General features: G+C 43.7%; 1 protein-coding gene across 1 annotated transcript in view; it reads right to left on the bottom strand.

The window, feature by feature from the left end:
- Positions 1-19,514, bottom strand: part of LOC126267127 (uncharacterized) — a 308,818-nt gene extending 289,304 nt beyond the window's left edge. The window contains exon 1 of the mRNA XM_049972120.1: positions 19,455-19,514. The gene's annotated coding sequence lies outside the window, so the exon portion shown is untranslated. The remainder of the gene's footprint in view (positions 1-19,454) is intronic.
- Positions 19,515-20,812: the final 1,298 nt, after the last annotated feature.

Raw genomic sequence — 20,812 nt, 5'->3', positions numbered from 1 at the left:
AATGGAAGACTAAGAATGAAGTGCTAGGATTAAAAAGGGCGTACGGCAGGGATGTACTCTTTTGCGGCTACTGCTGAATCTATACACCGAAGAAGCAATGATGGAAGTAAAACGGAAGTGCAAGAGAGGAATTAAAATTCAAGATGAAACGATTTTCTGTCCTCAGTGAAAGTGGAGAAGAAATACAGGATCTGCTGATGGAATAAACAGTCTAATGAGTACAAAGTATGATTTGAGACTAAATCGAAGAAAGACGAAAGTAATGAGAAGTAGTGGAAATGAGAACACCGAGAAGTTTAACGTCAGGATTAGTGGTCAGGAAGTAGACGAAGTTAAGGAATTCTGCTACCTAGGCAGCAAAATAACTCATGACGGAAGAAGCGAGGAGGACATATAAAAAGCAAAGTAGCGCAGCCAAAAAGGGCATTCCTGGCCAAGAGAAGTCTACTGGTACAAACGGAAACTTTTTAATTTGAGGAAGAAATTTCTGAGAATGTGCGTTTGGAGCACAGCATTGTATGGTAGTGAAATATCAACTGCGGGAAAGCCGGAAAAGAGGAGTGAGGAGGTCCTTCGGAGAATCGGCGAGGAAACGAATATATGGAAAACACTGACAAGAAGAAAGGACAGGATGGTAGGACATTTGCTTTTTAAGACATCACGGAACAACACCCATGGTACTAGAGGGAGCTATAGAGTATAATAACTTGAGGCAGACAGACTGGAATACATCCAACAAATAATTGAGGAAATAGGGCAAGTGCTACTCTGAAGTGAAGAAGTTGACACAGGAGAGGAATTCGTGGAGGGCAGCATGAAACCATCAGAAACCTGATACCTCACGGACTCTAATTTTCTTATCTTCGTAATCCTTATGTAAAATGTACGTTCGCGGGAGCAGAATCGTTCTGCAATCAGGTTCAAATGCTGGTTCTGTAAATGTTCTCAATAGCGTTCGTCGAAAAGGATGTCCCCTTCGTTCCAGGGTTTCCAATGAGAGGTTCCGATGTTCGAGCCTCCCGCTAACAAATCTAACACTCCGCCTCTGAATTGCTTCGATGACTTCCTTTAATCCGATCTGGTGCGGATCCCAGACACGCGAGCAGTACTCATGAATGGGTCGCACTAATGTTCTACACACGGTCTCCTTTACAGAATGACTACAATTTGGTAATATCCTCCCAGTAAACCTACGTCGAACACGCGCTTTCCACACTACAATCCTTACCTGCTCGTTCTGTTTCATAGCGTTGCAACGTTACGCCTAGATACACTCCTGGAAATTCAAATAAGAACACCGTGAATTCATTGTCCCAGGAAGGGGAAACCTTATTGACACATTCCTGGGGTCAGATACATCACATGATCACACTGACAGAACCACAGGCACATAGACACAGGCAACAGAGCATGCACAATGTCGGCACTAGTACAGTGTATATCCACCTTTCGCAGCAATGCAGGCTGCTATTCTCCCATGGAGACGATCGTAGAGATGCTGGATGTAGTCCTGTGGAACGGCTTGCCTTGCCATTTCCACCTGGCGCCTCAGTTGGACCAGCGTTCGTGCTGGACGTGCAGACCGCGTGAGACGACGCTTCATCCAGTCCCAAACATGCTCAATGGGGGACAGATCCGGAGATCTTGCTGGCCAGGGTAGTTGACTTACACCTTCTAGAGCACGTTGGGTGGCACGGGATACATGCGGACGTGCATTGTCCTGTTGGAACAGCAAGTTCCCTTGCCGGTCTAGGAATGGTAGAACGATGGGTTCGATGACGGTTTGGATGTACCGTGCACTATTCAGTGTCCCCTCGACGATCACCAGAGGTGTACGGCCAGTGTAGGAGATCGCTCCCCACACCATGATGCCGGGTGTTGGCCCTGTGTGCCTCGGTCGTATGCAGTCCTGATTGTGGCGCCCACCTGCACGGCGCCAAACTCGCATACGACCATCATTGGCACCAAGGCAGAAGCGACTCTCATCGCTGAAGACGACACGTCTCCATTCGTCCCTCCATTCACGCCTGTCACGACACCACTGGAGGCGGACTGCACGATGTTGGGGCGTAAGCGGAAGACGGCCTAACGGTGTGCGGGACCGTAGCCCAGCTTCATGGAGACGGTTGCGAATGGTCCTCGCCGATACCCCAGGAGCAACAGTGTCCCTAATTTGCTGGGAAGTGGCGGTGCGGTCCCCTACGGCACTTCGTAGGATCCTACGGTCTTGGCGTGCATCCGTGTGTCGCTGCGGTCCGGTCCCAGGTCGACGGGCACGTGCACCTTCCGCCGACCACTGGCGACAACATCGATGTACTGTGGAGACCTCACGCCCCACGTGTTGAGCAATTCGGCGGTACGTCCACCCGGCCTCCCGCATGCCCACTATACGCCCTCGCTCAAAGTCCGTCAACTGCACTTACGGTTCACGTCCACGCTGTCGCGGCATGCTACCAGTGTTAAAGACTGCGATGGAGTTCCGTATGCCACGGCAAACTGGCTGACACTGACGGCGGCGGTGCACAAATGCTGCGCAGCTAGCGCCATTCGACGGCCAACACCGCGGTTCCTGGTGTTTCCGCTGTGCCGTGCGTGTGATCATTGCTTGTACAGCCCTCTCGCAGTGTCCGGAGCAAGTATGGTGGGTCTGACACACCGGTGTCAATGTGTTCTTTTTTCCATTTCCAGGAGTGTATTTCACTGACGTGATTGTGTCAAGCGTAAAACTACTTATGCTGTAATCGAACATTACGAGAAAACGGCTTCAGACTACTGATAGCTTTACAAATAAGTTAATGCTTAGAAATGTAAGCATGTAAGTGAGAAAAAGATTGAAATTATGTTAAAAATTTCTTGGAAGTTGCAAAGTGCTCTAATTATCAAGCAATGGGTGAGTACAGTCTGTGTAATTTGCACTGCGTTTTACGCGTAAACTATCTTTTCACGGACCTCGAAGTTAATGACGTCGTATCTCGTGAACTAATCTTGCAATGGGTGAGTACAGTCTGTGTAATTTGCACTGCGTTTTACGCGTAAACTATCTTTTCACGGACCTCGAAGTTAATGACGTCATATCTCGTGAACTAATCTTGCTGTGACATTCTGTGGTGTATGTGGATACTGTCTGAAATAGAGTTGGTAGTAAAGAATTAATAAAATAAAAGGTCCTGCCCTGATGCTGAAGTTTAAGTGTACGAACAGCGAAAACATAGTAAGCGATAAATTGTTTTCCTTTCACCATTTTGTGGAGGGGGTGCCGGAGGGAAAAAAGAACTTTGGTAAGGGTTTGAAAACATCAATAACGTCCGTTCAAAGTCACTACGTGCTCTCATACTCAAATACTGAATGAAGGAAGTCTGGATATTTGCGGGCGGTGAGTTATGTTGCTTCTAGAAATGTACAAAATTTGTTATTGTAATACTTGTTTTACTGCGTTAAGCCTTTAACATAAGATTATACCACTGCAGAGTACGGCAACGTGGAGAGGTCGTCGCGCTCGTGACTCTCATTTTGCCTGACCTTGTACAGTCCAGCGCTAGACCGGCGAGATGTTCACATTAGCGTTTTTGGCCTCGAGACGCCCGAGACGTGCACCGTCCGAGATCGTAAAGGCGCAGAGGCCACTGTGCCACAGGTAAACAGCACGTACCGCGATATGAGGAACAAGAACGACTGTGCACAAAATCTTTTCTCAGTACAATGCTGGACAATAACAGCCGGTGAGCACACATACCATCCAGTAACATCTCCTCGGAATGTAGTGCTGACGTCATCACGCCGCACATGTACATCGACTAAAGAGATACCACAGGATTAACAGGGGCGCAGAAACACTGCCACTGAATACTCGAAGTATGGAAAACGTCTCCTGAACTGACTAACAACAGTGTACGTTGGTAATATCTGATGGCAGGATAATAGTTCATCAAAATCCACATGAGTACATCAGTGCAAAGCAGGACGCCGTTCACGCAAGTAGTGGAGGTATTCTCGCTTAATAGATGCTGCCGTGAGATAAAATGGGCTTTAATAGGTCTGCAATCGTCGCCTACTAACGTACGTATACAGCTCGTGGCCTAATAGTGTCGGTGCTTCTAGATCGCTGGGCCCGTATTCGATTGCGGGCAGGGAATTGGGTTCTTCTGTTGTTTGAATCGTTTCCTCTCATCTTCATCAGAAAGACGCAAGTCACCGGAGTGGCGTGAAACAGGAAGGCCTGCACCAGGCAGCCGAGCTCTAATGCCATGCAATCATTTCATTTCACTAACGAGCGACATCGAAACCTACTGTCCAACATGTGCATCCCTTTGTTCGTTTGGAGTACCGCGTAGGCGATCTCTGAGTTCAGTAAGATAACGCGGGAACCATCGTTCCCGAACTGTACCAGATTTGTCTGAGGAACACACCACGATGTGTCCCACCTCCACTCATCAGATCTCTTGGTACCCTTCGCCGCCCCCTGTCGCCACACCTTCACAGGTCGCCTGACGTTAATCCAAGCATATTGGTGACACTATCGAGCATGGTGCGCGTGTCTTGGCCCAAACTCTTCTGCGCCGCGAGTAAACTGTCACGGAAGAGGACGGGTATCTAGTGGAGTCCGTGCCTTGACGCGTGTGCAGCTGAGTGCTATACACAACTGGGAAGGTGGCTCTGAGGCAGTTGCTCATTAGGACACAACAAGTGTCAGAGATTAAAAAGGAAAAATCATTCGATCTACTCCATGTGTAGAGAAAGTGATAATCTCTGCGGCCACAACCATTCAATAAATTTCATAAGTATAATGCAGGGAAGAGTTGGAACGATTAGTAAATGGTGTTCAGTCTCATTACTTACTCCAAGGTGACATTTTACGGTCAGGAAATACACCCACAATGAAAGTATACTCATAGCGTTCAAACAGTCCCCCGTCTCGCCCTAACTGAGAAAAGTTGCGCAGTGCTAACACGCTGGACTCACATTCGAGAGGATGGTGGCTAAAATCTTAGTTCGACATCCAGATTAGGATTTTCTGCGATATACCTAAACTGGTTGAGACAAATGCCAGGATGGTTCCTTGGAAAGGACACGGCTGGTTTCCTTCTCGACCTTTTCCCATCCCGAGCTTGTGCTCTGTCTGTAACTGCCTCGTCAACAGCGAGACGTTAAATCCCAAGCTTCCTTCTTGTTTCGTTTCCTACTGACAGATACGGTGGCATCGCGCGTAGTATAGGCGCTCTTGGCGAGAAAGGTAAATTACGCGATGAATTGCTGAAAGATTAACTAGGAAACGTTTGTCGGCGGATTCAGATTAATTCTCAGCACTCTAATACTAGCAAAATCGGTCTAAATAACACCCATTAGGCTCATTTTGATCCCAGAGAAGGGGATCAACTTGTCAGTTCTCCAAAATCAATACTTCACCGCGCCGTAGCTATACAACTGCGTTCACCGGCTAGTACAGTTTAGCGTGGAGCACGCTAACTTGCGAGAAAGGAAGGCGAGCCAGACCCGGATCAAAATAAGGATGCCACATTAAAAACTTCATTCAGCCATATATATTGCCAATTGTATTTCAATTTTGCCACCACTTTCGGCTTTACACTACGTCATCTTCAAGCCTCTTGTCCGATGTGTAGGAAGAATCCCAATCTTGTACAGTCGAAGTAGGAGCCAGCACACGGACATTGGTATCCATAGACTTCTGTTTAACAACGCAATGAAGTGATAGCGCTGACAAAAAGAAGTAAAAGAGTCGGGATTACTTCCTACACGTCGGTCAGGGGCCTGAAGATGGCGTAGTGTAACGTCGAAACTGGTAGCAAAAATATAGAGGGCTGAATGTGTTTTAGAACAGACATTTTATATTGAACAGCCGAGGGTCCGCAACCATCCTGTATAAAGATGGACATACAGAGACAGGGATCAGATCCGTGCTATGGATTGTGGCCACATTCGTCCGGTACACCGGCCAGCCTGGGAATGGAGCATTTCCATTCTCGTTTAGGCAAATGTTGGGCTGGTCCCCAATATCCACCTCAGAAAATACCGTGCACAAACAGTTAAAATATTATCACACACATAACAGAATGTACAAGATTCGTAGGCCGATAACGCACACTATATTTCCTCCATTACGTTAACAGTTGATTGTTACGACAGGAAGGGTATACGACCACAAGTCATAATAAAATGAATTTACCAATTCACAAATATCATGGGCGTTCAATAAGTAATGCAACATATTTTTTTTTCTGGAAGCAGGTTGGTTTTTGTTCAGGATTAAAATGTACTATATTATTCTCTAGTTGCTGTGAGCGCTTCAGTCCGGAACCGCTCTGCTGCTAAGGTCGCAGGTTCGAATCCTGCCTCGGCCATGGATGTGTGTGATGTCCTTAGGTTAGTTAGGTTTAAGTAGTTCTAAGCCTAGGGGACTGATGGCCTCAGATGTAAAGTCCCATAATGCTTACAGCCATGTTTTATTCTCTCCTCTTTTGGCTACAAAACCCTATGTTTCAACATAATCTCCTTTCACAGCGATGGCTTGACTCCACCTTACACATGGTACCACTCTACTGGTCGATGTCGGAGCCACGTCTTGCTGCACAAATAACATCCTCATCATCCAAGTACTGCTTATCGCGGAATACATCTTTCGTTAGGGCAAACACGAGGAAACTGGAAAGTGCGAGATCCGGGCTGTCGGTTGGATGAGGAGGAATTCCTTTGAAGTTTTGTGTGTCCGTCTCGGATGCGCAGGCTTGTGTGCGGCCTTGCGATGTTATGGAGAGGGAGAAGTTGCTTTGCATTTTTATGGTGACGAACATGCTGAAGTCGTTTCCTCAGTTTCTGGAGAGTAGTGCAGTACACTTCAGAGCTGATCGTTGCACCATGAGCGAGGACATCAGGCAGACCAACTCCTTCAGAGTCCCAGAAGAGCGTCGCCATGACTTTACCGACTGCGGGTGCGGCTTTGAACTTCGTCTTCGAAGGAGAGGTGGTGTGGCGCCACTCCATGATTCACAGTTTTGCTTCCGGTTCGAAGTGATGAACCCCTGTGTCACCGCCTGTAACGGTGTTCGACAAAATATTGCCACCATCAGCCAAGCAACAAGCAAGCAACTCTGAACAGATGGTCCTTCGTTTGTTTTTGTTACCCTTTGTTAGGTGGCAAGGAACCCAGCAGAGCCTTTGAGTACCTCAACCGGTGCACGAGTGTGTCACTACTACTAACACAGACGTCCAGTTGTGCAGTGAGGTGTTTGACTGCGAACTGTCGATCACGTGTCCGCACGTTACAACGCTGGAGGAGTCACAGCTGTGTGCAGCCGGCCAGCACGCGGGATATCGGACAGGTTTGCGGTGATGACAGACGTCTCGCCCAGCGACCCACCGTATTTTTGTTCGGTGTCAGGTCTCCGTAGACATTCTGCAAGCTCTTAAGAATATCTGCGATGCTCTGGTTTTTCACCAAAAGAAACTCAATGGCAGCTCTCGGCTTGGAACGCACCTGCGTTACAGAAGCAATTTTGAAGGCTACGTATAGCACCGCCGTCTATCGTAACTTCATGACATTGTAGGGACTGAAGCGGAAATATTCCACTATGTCCCACAACGAATTCCGCATTTTTTAACTGAAAGTGGCCGAGGAAACAAATGTTACATTGCTTATTGAACGTCTCTCGTACAACGCGGAGTCCGTACGACACGGTGGAATCAAGGAGACAGAGACAGAGAGAGAGAGAGAGAGAGAGAGAGAGAGCCATAGAACTGCATTCAAAAAGAGTCCGAGATCCAGTAAATGGGCTGAAAAACGTACGCATATAGCAGTCAGTACGCCAACTAGTTTTTTTTTATCAATTTCCCTAAGTGTATCTCCGAAAACCAATGACAGGATAACAGTTCAAAGTCAATAATTTAAAATCCGAATAAAAACACCACACCTTTAGTTTCCACGGAAGCAAATGTAATTAACTGGCCTCAGACTTCTCCAAGTTTATCTTTGACTTATCTTCACCTCCAGCTCAGCCAGCTGATGGCCCCATCGTGCGATGTGAAGCCTCTGCCTACTGGACACGTTTGTACTCACTAAACTGCAAAGTTCGCAGAGAAACCGGAAGTGACTATCAGAATTTCACACATGGAAACGGACTTTAGAATGCTTTTAAGCTTTCGTTTCTGAAAAAATATATGTGGATCAGTAAGTATCCCAAATTACCGAAGTGTTATATGCGTTCAATCACAACTTCATCCTAAAGGGAACACAATTACTAACTACACCTAGGAGGGCTGCTGGCCGCTTCAGCGATTTCACGAACTCCGAGAAACTCCCGAAATTGTTGTAAAATCTAAGCCTTTCAGTTAGTAAGCATTAGAAACAGATTGCAGGCTTTTTCATTCCTTATTTCCTGATGCCGTAGACAGCACTCCTCTGAAAGATGCTGTTTAATGCTAGGACTTTTCCCAAGTTAATTTTCGGCAGGTGTTTGAAACCACCTGTAGTAATGGGAGAGTAACTTACCTCTAACCCACCGTAGTAGACTCTGACAACAAATCTCTTCTGAGGATTAGAGATAGACTATCAGCTCCACGCTGAACAAAAACCATTTCCACCAGACCTGGATGCCGGATCTGGTATACCATAAACAAAAATGACGATCCTACGGCACAGTCGCAAATGTAATGTTACAGCGCTGGATAATTTCGAGAGGGGTGTAATGGTTGAGGGAAAAGGTTAGCATGATACATACCACTAAGTTGCAAGAAAGTGCCTAGCAAATTTTTAAACACCCTTCTTCTCTGACTGTGCCCATGGTAGACCTACTCCATTAGCCGATTAACTTTACGAAGACCAGATTATTGTAATTCTGTGACCGAGGTCGTTAACACACGCTTGCGCAACTGCTCCCAGCGAAAGTAACCAGTCTTAAACCAGCTGGCGGAAAAAAAAACATGTCGTACGTGTCATGATCAGAAGAACATGCCCCAGTGTGCCAAATCCCACCATAACACGTCGTGTTATGAGCAAAGTGCATTGTAAACTGTGAACCAGCTGTGTGGACGGGTAAGTTAAGGTTGTCAGCACTTCGATGCTTTTAGAGAGAACTATGTGATCTTTCAGAGACCCCTTCCTTTAATCTCATGTTTGTCTACAACAGTAGGTCACTGTCCATTGAAAAATAGTTCTCTCCTCCGACAAGGTGATCCAGCAATATTTGAAACTTGTTGAATATCATTTTATGTGCAATATATTTTGAATGCATGTGTTTGATGTGTTTGCTAAGGGCAACCGTCTGCTTGGCTTGAAACCTGTCTACCATCATATGCACAATGGCGATAGTGATAACACGTGTTTCAAAACATCATCAGGTATCGGGCCTCCTAACCATAGTACTGGGGAGAGTGAGTCCCGAAAGGTTGACTCAATCCTGTTTTCTATTAAGAGGTCAGCCATCCATATACGACAACTAGTTTTACCGCTTTTACTCAGCTGATTCTCATTTCATTAAGCTGCTTCTCAAGTCCGCAAGTCATTTCAGAAAAGGTTTCTTCAGCTACAAGGACACTAGTATGATTGGTGACATTAACCCTTTCAGACCTGAATTTCTCCTGGAGGAAGGAAAAGTTTTCTTTATGCTGTAATGATCTTGGGTGACTTTTTAATGACTGTAGAAGGAACTTTTGTACAATAATATGTTCCAGTTTTCAACATATACTTTGAACACTTGGCTTATTTTATGGACTAAAATAACTAATTTTGAAATATTCACTGTTGTAATAAATAAACTGATCATTTAATAATTACCATGCAAAATAACAATAGTAAATTTCATTAATACAGTGGAATATAATTAACCAAACACTGCAGTGCACTGCTACACTGACTTGCTACATTTTTATAATGAAGCACAACAGTTGGTAGCACATACATATGATAAAACGATTGAACATTCACAAATGTGTACATGAGGTTTCCACTGGGGAAAATATTTATGTTGCAGCTAAGAGATAGCAAAATTTAGTGTACACAATTGTAGCCTGTGGGTCTTAAAGGGTTAATTAACCACTCATCTTGGAAACAATAAGATGAATGTATTGCCATGTGTTAAAAAGAGTCTAACAAAGATGTCTTTTTAAACGATATGTGGATTTTACCAGTAATGTACTACATACTTGTGTCGACATAGCGTGACATTCTAAAGAACACTCTACCGTGTATTTCTGGGGAATCGTCGCAGCAATTTCGCTTGTGAGAACACACATCTTCCAAATCAGAGAATGTGTTTGTTGGTAAGTGCGAATCCGGGCTTAGGTTCTGGGCAGATGGGCGGGGGAAGGGGGGGGGGGTGCGGAAGAGGTAGGGGGAGTACAGCCTGTTACTGTCTGTCTTCCTCCCCTCAAATATAACTTTCTCTGAGTCCCATTTTTAACATGCCACACATGACTACGATTTTAATTATAGCAATAAAATATAAAAAAAGTTTTGATATAATAAGAATGCAAAATTGTTTGATTACGGTAAAATACACAGTATAGTTTAAGGTAATAATAATAATTTTTTGCATCAGTGAATAGTACATTGTTTCAATATAACGTCCAATAAATTGCAATTCAAAAAATATAATAATTGAAAAGCAAGCTTCCGGGAATTTAATAAATACACATCTCACGCAGTTAATTTGAAATCTACAGCGTCTGCCCAAAAAGTTCCGAGAGTGACGTTACTTCATCGCACTAACTACGGTTGAAGTTTGAACTAAGAACTATGTGCAACATGTGCATTCGACCATTCAGTGGTGCGCAGGCAGTATTAAGTTGTGGACGTGCGGCCGTAGTGAGTCAGAGATCACAGTGGAGCAACATCTCAAAATCAAGACATTCTCCAGAATGTCTTAAAGAAGAGAATGTTGGCCCCCACAGTTTGACTCCCAAACAAAAGCATCTACACGTGGACGCCAGCCGCGACTTGACTGATATGTAAACCGCGGACAGTCCTTTTCTGGAAGAAAAAAAAATCGTAACGAGTGACGAGTAAAGATGCCATCAATACGAAATTACTACAAAACGAGAAAGTTTAAAATTCAATGCTTTAACGACTTTCAAGCCTATGTGGTGTCCAAAGAAGAACTTCTGTGACGGTTTCACATGGTTGTATGAACATTTTGTGGTGCTAGGGAGGGGTGGGGGCTGGGGGGGGGGGGGGGGGGGTAGGGGGGAGCGGACTGTATAGGATACTTGAAGTCAACCACCAACCGTAAGTTTTCCTCAAGTTTTTAATAATCTTGTGTGGAGATTTCTTGGATTGGCGAGATATGACAACAACGAACACTCACAATTTCATAATTTCCATAATATAAAATCGAAGTGGGCACATACAATCACCAGTAATCACTAATCACTAAGACTGTAAGTTCTGGTCTGCAAGCTACAACTGTGCGAGTGTGTAAACGAGGAGAACCCCGTTTGTTTCAGTCGTTTCTGTCTACCTATGTCCGGGACGACGGTTTTTCATTCTTTTTATCTTTTTTTCGGTTGATCTTTTCCTTTCTGTTTGCCCTCACTCAGCTCTCTATGGCTCTACCTGTGGATTAACGAAATGTGACACTAGGTCAGCTTGTGCTTATGTGACTTTTGCTGGCTGGTTTGTTACCGATGAGGCCGCAAGACCATCCAAGCTCTCAGCAAGCAACTGGATAGCATCCTGTAAATTGTAATTTCTAGAAATCCTTGTCGTTTAACGGACTCTTAGTTTCCTTTTTACTTCATTTATCTAAAGTTAGCTGTGAAATTTGGAGAATGATGTATGTATAAACATAAATCAGTTCGGGATCATAAGGGGTAAAGAAACTAATGTTGTCTGAGGATGATTGGAGAAAGAATGACAGAAATGAACAAGGAGGTGTAAATTTGTTTTAGCGACTGGGAGAAGGCTTTCGATGAAGTCAGCTGGCGTTTACTGCTGAGAAATTAAAAAGATGTTGGTACAGACTGGAAAGATAAAAGGTTAATAAAGGGAAGGTACGCAAGGCAGAAAGTTACTGGGTAGGGAATGGGGAGACGGTAGAGATGAGCACTGGAAGAGGTGCAAGATAAGAACGCTCGCTGTCACCGAAGTCATTCAAGATGTATACAGAAGAACTGATAGGTAAGGCCGCAGAGGATGCAAGAAGCATTGCAATTCGAGGAGACAGTTTAAAGACCAAAAACTACTAGGGTAATCGAGCAGTGCTGGTGGGATCAGAAAAGGAGGTACCCAAGACGATGTAGATATTGCAAGAAGGGGAGATCAATATGGAATCAAGATAAATACAGGAAAGTCGTAAGGTATCAGAATAAACAAGAACGAAGCTCCAGTTAACACATTCTTGGATGGAAAAAAGATAGGCAAAGTATCCTTCCTTTACCTGGGAAGTTTAATAACTTGAAACGGGAACTGTACAGAGAAAATGAGGAGGAGCATAAAGATGAAGCAGTTACTAAATTTGTGCTGTGTCATTTCTGAAAACGCACTTTTTTTTGTTTGTTTGTTGCCTTTTCTTTTTGAAATAGGCATTTGGAAACGTCTTGATATCCAGAAAACTGTTAAATTCAATGTTTGTAAAATTTGTGTAACATGTGTTCCGTAACTATGTCGTAGATTTCATAAAGTAGGGAAGCAGTACGTGCATGTACGTGAGTCGCTGCGGTGCGCTGCAACCTGTCACCCTCGCAGTCCAGAGAGGTTACAGCCAACCGCCGTAGCTGGCCGCCGAGGGTGCAGCCGATGGCCTGCGCCAACAATCTTTAAATTGTTAGAAGAGACAGTGGCACTGTATTTTTGTTAAATTTAATGGTTCTCGTCCTTTTTATAAGCAGCAGATCGGCAGTACCGTTTTAACCTAACGAGAAGTGGGTTCGTGTCGTGGCGGGACAGTCTTGGATAATAGTTCAAATGGCTCTGAGCACTACGCGACTTAACTTCTGAGGTCGTCAGTCGCCTAGAACTTAGAACTAATTAAACCTAACTAACCTAAGGACATCACACACATCCATGCCCGAGGCAGGATTCGAACCTGCGACCGTAGCAGTCGCACGGTTCCGGACTGCGCGCCTAGAACCGCTAGACCACCGCGGCCGGCGGATAATAGTTGCCGGGAGCGAACTGACTCGTAAGGATAAAAGACTACAGGGTATATTATGTGTTTTCGAATTTCCACTTCGCTAGTTTCGTGATTAACAAATTAGAATTTGCTTAACAGTACAAGTTAAGTAGGGAAATCTTTGATTGCGAGTTATAGTTTGCGGGCTTGCAAACATTTGCAGTTATTTAATGGTAGGTAATTATTTTAATGGGCTCTGAGGGACAAGATTTGGTGATTGTGGCTGCGAGTTTTGTTTGATGATAGCAGACTTGGATCCGAACGCTTACGTAGTGTAAATATAGTGGTTCTGAAGGCACACTCAGCTGAGTTGTGGTTATTTTGTTGTTTGCCAGGCTCTTAGAGAATAGAGATTTGGCTGTTTATTGACGGTGGATTGCTTCATTTGCGCCTTGAGCAGATAATTATTCAGGAGCGTTTTATTTATTGTGACAGACCCTTGTAGGAGCATACGGGAATTTACCTTGTTCCCACAGTGGCCATTCCCCCCGTGCTTTACTGAAGATCTGACCTGGCATTGTTAAATACAGGCCACAAATATTGAAGGAACCATTATAGAAACGCAAACATACAGTAAAGATATTCTGATCATTAAATGTACTGAGTGACTATTTCACCTGCCGTAGTGATTTTAGTGGAACGCGTGACGCCTACACCTGAAGAGTCAGTGAATTTTAATCTGAAGGTTTAATTGTATGGATTAAAGTGGTGGTTGCACCTAGATTTTTTGCTTATCCTTTTTGTCATAATTTCTGTCTGTTACAGGGAATTCAAGCTTTTGCCGGCACTCGTACACTTACGACGAACTGGCTTATTGATTTTGAAATAAAAGAAAAAATAATAATAAAAGGAAGATATCGAAAAAAAATTAGTTCCCGAATTATAATTTCAGACTAATCACCCTTCAATGGACTAGATTTTGAAACCAAGGTGTGAAGTCGCAAGAACAAAATAACTGGAAAAATGTCATGCCAAGGGAAGCAGAGGTATTGAATATTTCCTAGGTAGTCGTAATTGCGATAATATTGACCCATAGAATTTAATTATATTGTCGCTATATGGTTGGAAAGGAAACGATAACAATAATTACAAGTAATTGATTAAGAAGCACAGATTCAAACATTTTATTCAAATCATTAATATAAGAAGCAATCAGCGTAGAGCAAAGATATACAAAGCTTAGTAAAAGCTGACCTGACTTCTAATATTATCTCTGATACTCTTTCAAACGAATGGAGGTAAAAAAAAGGGGGTGTGTCATTACGTCACAAACTTGAAGCGGATCTTAAGTAGCCCAAAACATTAGGTTCACCGTATTCGTACCTCCATAGTTCACCGCAGTGATATTTCCCCCTGACGTCACTGTAACGTGTCCGTGGCCAGGTTGGACAATGTTGGTTGCTTTGATTGTGTGGAGACGTAGTTGTCTCACCAAAAATGCCAGCTTGGATTGTTTACGGGTGTACTAATCGATCCGAACATAATCTGAAGTTTAAAGGAATCTGATTTCATTCATAAGTGGAGCACTTCAAACAATTTTTTCTTTTGTACACATGAATTAATATTGCACTGTTTACTTTTGTTGTAATTGTTTTCTTTCTGTCATCTGAATTAAGATTTCCTTTATTTTACTTAATTTCCGTTCTTTCTATTCTGTCCGGCGCAGGAGGTCTGACATCCGAGCCACACTGTTTCAACGGTCTTGCCCCAGCACAGCACACGGCTACATAACCGCGCTGATTGCTGGGGCAGCATCAGATGCTCTAAATTCCTCTCGTCGATAATTATTATTCACTAGTTCCATTCCCTCCCCCTTTAAGAAAGATTCTGGCTAGAACAGGCAGCGCTTGTGGGTGAGTTTTATATGTTTGTGTGACTGTGTGTGAGTGCTGTGCTTTCATTCTGAAGAAGGCTTTGGCCGAAAATTTTATGAACACATTTTTCGTCGTACCTGCCTTGTGCCCGGTATGTGAGTTGCAATTTATCCGTTTCACAGAATAGTTATTCCCTCATGAAATTTGTTGTAAATAATCCACTGCACTTCAACAGATACGATAATGTACATAATGACAATACCAGAAGAAAAAATGACATTTATTATTCAACAGCAAGATTGTATGTAGCACAAACAGGGGTTCACAATGCTGCAACCAAAAGTTTTGATTTCTTATCCACTGATATAAAATGCCTCACAGACAAAAAAAAATTTGAAATTAAAATCAAAGCGTTTCTCTTTCGTAACTCTCCCTATTCTGCGGAAGATTGTCTATTACTGTAATGCGTAAATGGTAATAGGTAGAAATTACTGACTAACATCTGCCTGTCTTTAATTAAAAACGAAAAAACTAACAAGTGAGCAGCATGGAGGCATATTTACAAACAAACCATTGGTTTCAATATATAATGACTCGTTCCGCATCATAACTATTTATCGTGCAAATGATACATGGAACATCAAACTAAAACACAAACCTCCAGATGTCAGACACTCAGATCGGTACCAAATGTTGTATCTCGATAGAATATCAACCAAAACTCCACTTTAGTTGGGGTTCGTAGTGTGTTCTGTCATCTATAACTATTATGTCTGGAGTGTAGTGTTGTACAGAAGTAAATCATGTTAGTTAAGAAGAAAGATATTTAGAAGGTCTGAAAAATCCCTTAGGGGAAGAATGCTTAAGGTGAAGTGGACAGACAGACTTAAGAATGAAGGTGTAACGAAGAAAACAGTAGAAGAAATAAGGTAATAGAGAGTGATCAGAAAGAAGAAAAAAACTAGGCTGGGACATATAATACGTAGGAAGAGAACTAGAATGATGAATGGCATTAGAAGAGAATGAATATACAAGCAGACGAAGGAAGATCCTCAGAATAGGGCATGATTGGGAGCCTCCACTCCAAACATGTCATAAGACAGAGACATTAAAGAAGAAGAACACTGATTTGTCTCGCGGTAGAGGAGATGTTAATAAAACTCGGGCTTAGCCTGACCGCGGAGGTCGCTGTAAGGGGAGTTTGTCGCGGGCGTCCCTGCGGCAGCCCCAAGGTCGGCGCGTGGCCAGCCGCTGCTTTCACCTCAAGACACGGCTGGGCCCACAACCAGCCTCCAGGCAACTTTCTTTCTACGGTTAGCAAGCGTACACATTGCGTGTCCATTAATCACGTTACCGACTTGGATGGCCAATATGGATTCCCAGTTTCTAGTTTCTAGTTTCCACTATCGTAACATGAGGAAGGAAGCTGCCTTTTTCCATCCTCTTATGAAACGAATGGATCGTGTTACATGAAATCTATTTATTGCAAAAAGCTTGTCGTGGACGCCACACTGCATTATTAGTCACAGACCTGCATTCGATTGTACAGCCCCCACTAGCTAATAAGCCACTTCGCTTGCGTTCCCAACAACTTAACGTTACATGAGACCACGCGAACCACAAGATTTTTTTTCCCCATTTTAGCACAGCTGCACCAAATCTGCAGGATCACACTCATCCTGTGGCTCACCGATTATGATCATCTCTTGTAAAACAGTACAATTTTGCATGTAGCAAATGCTGATCTACTATGATGTGTCTCTCAAATGGTTTCGAGAAATAGAGGCTCAGAGTTTTGTTAGTATGTTGAATATCACACCAGAAAGCCGAGCACTGGTGTTAGCGAACCGGCTAAGGCTTTGGACCAGAAGTTCGTATTCCGTTCAGGTCTCTTAATTTTTTCTGGTCTTCCACTCAATACTTTCAGTGCTACAACGAATTATTCTTCTTCGGAAAGGAATACTAATAGTAGTGATAAACGTAGTAATACATACGTGGCGTGATATAATCGAGGTATCCTAAGGAATCGTGATGGTAAGAAGACATTGTATCGATAAATTCGTGCACTTGAAACAGACATTTAATTGTTATTATTAATGGTTAAAAATACCTCTCAATAATATTTTAAAAGGACGACCCCTCGAAAAAAATTTTCGACGCAAACCACGTCCTTTTTAACACAGGTAGAATACATTTTCTTCTGGCCCTGCAACAGTATCAAACCAGTCTGCAGTCGCTTCATAAATTTTTGACTTGCTGATGAGAGTAAACATCACTAGGCAGGTATAATTTTGTACAATTTCACTACAAAATTCGCTGAATGTATCGACAGATAAATGTTGATATCGTAATGATTTCATACTACACATCGATTACACATCGCAACACCGAGCGAGGTAGCGCAGTGGTTAGCACACTGGACTCGCATTCGGGAGGACGACGGTGCAATCCCGTCTCCGGCCATCCTGATTTGGGTTTTCCGTGATTTCCCTAAATCGTTTCAGGCAAATGCCGGGATGGTTCCTTTGAAATGGCACTGCCGATTTCCTTCCCAATCCTTCTTTAACCCGAGCTTGCGCTCCGTCTCTAATGACCTCGTTGTCGACAGGACGTTAAACACTAACCACCACCACACATCGCAGCAAATATAACACTACCAATATCGTCATTACTGCCAAAGGCCTTGCCGCAATGGTAACACCGGTTCCCGTCAGATCACCGAAGTTAAGAGCTGTCGGTCTGGGCTAGCACTTGGATGCGTGACCATCCGGTCTGGCGAGCTCTGTTGGGAAGCGGGGTGCACTCAGCCCTTTTGAGGCAAACTCAGGAGCTACTTGATTGAGAGGTAGCGGCTCCGGTCTCGTAAACTGACGCACGGCCGGGAGAGCGGTGTGCTGACCACATGCCCCTTCATATCCGCTTCCAGTGACGCCTTTTGGCTGAGGATGACACGGCGGCCAGTCAGTACCGTTGGGCCTTCCAGGGCCTGTTCGGACGGAGTTTAGCTTGTTAATATCACCATTATTTTACTATTCTTCTTTTACGAGGAAACATGGCTCTTTGCACCGACATAAGTGTTTGGTGGAAGACCAGGAAAAAAAAATGTAAAGAATCGAAGGCCTTATGGCAGACAACTGCCCGGTCGCCTAAACCGGTTGCGCTAGAGCTGTTTCTCATCATTTCGTATGTGGCATTCAGCAGATTCGTAAAACTTTCAACCACGGTCTCTCGAGAAGTGCACCGTACTAAAGCAGCATTTGCTAAATCAGTGTATCACAACGGTGCGGAAGACGAACAGAAATAGTCACCCACTGGATGTATTCTTCCTTTGTCAGTGATCCTTACATCGTTCATCAGTAGCACTTGGGAAATAAGCGAAGAAGAGGTGGTATCGTAATCGTCTTGAGTACTTAACTATGCAGCAATGTTCTTGATTATATTCTGAACACACATATGGCATGTATCACTGTCGATGACGCTTCGTCCGTCTGCTTGGTGTGTTAGTTGAGCTCATTTCAGAAGCATTCGTCCAACTCCTATGCAAGACACAGATGCGCGCTTGACGCCACACAATGGGGCTAGAAGAGGAGCCACGCCTTGGTATGACTCATATATTTTGTGTCCAAAGTAATGGCTACTTACGCAAATCTAACGAAATTCCACGAATACCTTACGACCGGCCAGAGATGCAGCTAGTAATATTTGATTTACTGTATAACTACTAACCAACGGAGACGGCACGATTTGACGAAAAGGAAGATTATGTACTTTTGAATTGCATCGTCACATTATTCTTACTGTACGCAGCGGTTAGATTGAGATGTAGCGTATTCGTTCTCCGACGACAGGTGATAATGTGGGCGATTTAACCACCTTAATGCTGTTAGCATTAAGCTGGAGTGGACGTCTTCACGTAACAGTTATTGCAGCAAGTACGTTTCGTAGGTCCATTGCAAAGAAATTTGAAAACTATTGCTAACAATACGAAATATGATAATAAGTTACTTAATAAGAAATTTCGTGTCGAGTATAAAAAAGTATCTAAAAATGAATTGGAAACAATAAGCCGTGATAGCTGATTGCTACACTTTTACTCGCTTTGATAAACAAACGCGGACGTGAAAAGCATTAACTTTTGATAGATTACAAGTAGGTGCAAAGTTATTTTGTTCTTACTTGACATTCAGCGCAACACTACCAGGTAGATAATTGTATCCGGCTTGACTTCAGTAACTATGTGAAATACATCACGTTTAACTAACTACACGAGCGAGTTCTCGAAAAACAAAAGACGGTCGTCACCCTGCTACCTGTTCGTAATTGAACGCTTAATTTCTGATTTTATTGGTCGCACCTTGAAGTCGTATAAATGTAACGAAGCATAGTTTACTGCTAATAGGTTCGTTTGCTCACATCGAAACATTATCAAAATTACAAAGAATAAAATGATGATGAAGAATATAAAGCTGTTAAGCCATTACAGTTCACCCTTGTCACACACCGAGTGGCTGTAACCACCTACCTAGTGTCGTCTACGTCCCTTCCATGCGCCCTCCGGACAGCACCTGCTCAACGCGCCTGTGATGTAACGAGTCGCCGGTACTAGTTGTGTTATGTCCACCACGCTCACAGCAATGCGGCCTTCAGTGTTAAGACGGCGGTTTAGGAGGGGGCGGAGATCGTGAGGGGCAGAGAGAAGCAGGTGGGGGGCGGTAGCGTATTGAGTGAATGGACTTGGCATTTCATTAAGTCCCAAAAGAACTCACTAGCGCCTTACAAACAGCTGTTCATATTTGCGACCGGCAATACATATAGTGTTTATATTCCACAGTTTCTCTAAATCAGTTGAGGAGAAGGTCGTTATACTTCATTAAACAAGACATCGGCTGGTTTTCTTCCCCACACGAGCTTCTGCTCTGGCTCTAACGACTTTGCAGTCGACACAATACTGAACTGTTAATTTCAGATTTTTCAAATTCCCACATTCACATTTATAGGTAAGTAAAAACAGTGATTCAACAGAAGAACTGATAAAAATTGATCAACCGTCCATATGGCCTCGTCGCTGACCTAGGTCAGCCGTTCAGGCATGAGAGCCCAGTGGTGTGAGGCAGTGAGTGTTCGTTAAATTAGATAGCTTGGCGATCAGAGATCTACTACCAGGACACTATGTTGCAGCATCAACTATACAGTTGTTGTTGTTGTCGTTGTGGTCTTCAGTCCTGAGACTGGTTTGATGCAACTCTCCATGCTGCTCTATCCTGTGCAAGCTTCTTCATCTTCCATTACCTACTGCAACCTACATCCTTCTTAATCTGCTTAGTGTATTCATCTCTTGGTCGCCCTCTACGATTTTTACCCTCCACGCTGACCTCCAATACTAAATTGGTGATTCCTTGATGCCTCAGAACATGTCCTACCAACCGATCCCTTCTTCTAGTCAAGTTGTGCCACAAACTCCCCTTCTCTGCAATTATATTCAATATCTCCTCATTAGTGATGTGATCTACCCATCTGATCTTCAGCGTTCTTCTGTAGCACCACATTTAGAAATCATACACTATGTTGGAGTAAATAAACGACAGATGTGGTCTTCGTAGTGTGTAGGGACTGACACAGAGAAACAGATTATTTACAGGGGCGTCAAATTCCACACGTTCTGCGTGAACATATGGCACCATAAGGAATACTTATGGACCTTGCATTTTCGAGTTTTTTAGCCCTTGTCATTTTTTCCTTTCTTTCAAGGCTGCTCTTTTTTTTTCCTATGCGCTTCGCTTCTGTTATGTACGAAGCTTCTTCAGTGGCCTGTAACATATGTTTGTCGGCCGCTGTGGCCGAGCGGTTCTAAGCGCTTCAGTTCGGAACCGCAGGTTCGAA

Source organism: Schistocerca gregaria, chromosome 1 (genome assembly GCF_023897955.1).
Source record: "Schistocerca gregaria isolate iqSchGreg1 chromosome 1, iqSchGreg1.2, whole genome shotgun sequence".
In the NCBI taxonomy this organism is placed as follows: Eukaryota; Metazoa; Arthropoda; class Insecta; order Orthoptera; family Acrididae; genus Schistocerca; species Schistocerca gregaria.
Note: the sequence above shows the minus strand (reverse complement) of the source record. Positions and strands in the feature narration are given on the sequence as shown.